We start from the raw sequence: 504 nt of genomic DNA on the forward strand, positions 1-504 counted from the left end.
CTCATTAACACATTTTCACATGTCTGCACTGCAGGCTTGGAACAACTTCACAAGAACAACAAATGAGAGTCAGGGAATGTGGGTTTTAAAGGAGCAATTCTTTTATGATGACTTTATCAGGACTAACATGACCTCCATCAGACTGGTTAAAAGAGTGGAAGTGTGTGCTGCACGTCCTCACTATCTGAGGACGTTTATAAGAACTAAGAATCTGTGAGGATGGTGAGTACAGTTCCCCCTCATGTTATACACAAAGTGGGGGATGGGCAGGAAAGAGGTGGTGGGCTGCTCTCTTTCACTACCCCTTTGCTGGAAAAGTTCCTGTGTTAAGGTCCTAAATCTCCATTCTCTGTCTGGAGGAAAAGAGTCGAGGTGGATGGAGTTTTTTGGCCCAGATGTTTCCCTGGAAGGCAGCTGGCGTTCCCTGTACGAGCTGCCTGTTGAGAAGAGAACAGCAGACCTCCAGTGGAGAGTTTCATACAGATACAGAGCACACATTGAGCC

Source organism: Labrus mixtus, chromosome 12, assembly GCF_963584025.1.
Source record: "Labrus mixtus chromosome 12, fLabMix1.1, whole genome shotgun sequence".
NCBI classification, from domain to species: Eukaryota; Metazoa; Chordata; class Actinopteri; order Labriformes; family Labridae; genus Labrus; species Labrus mixtus.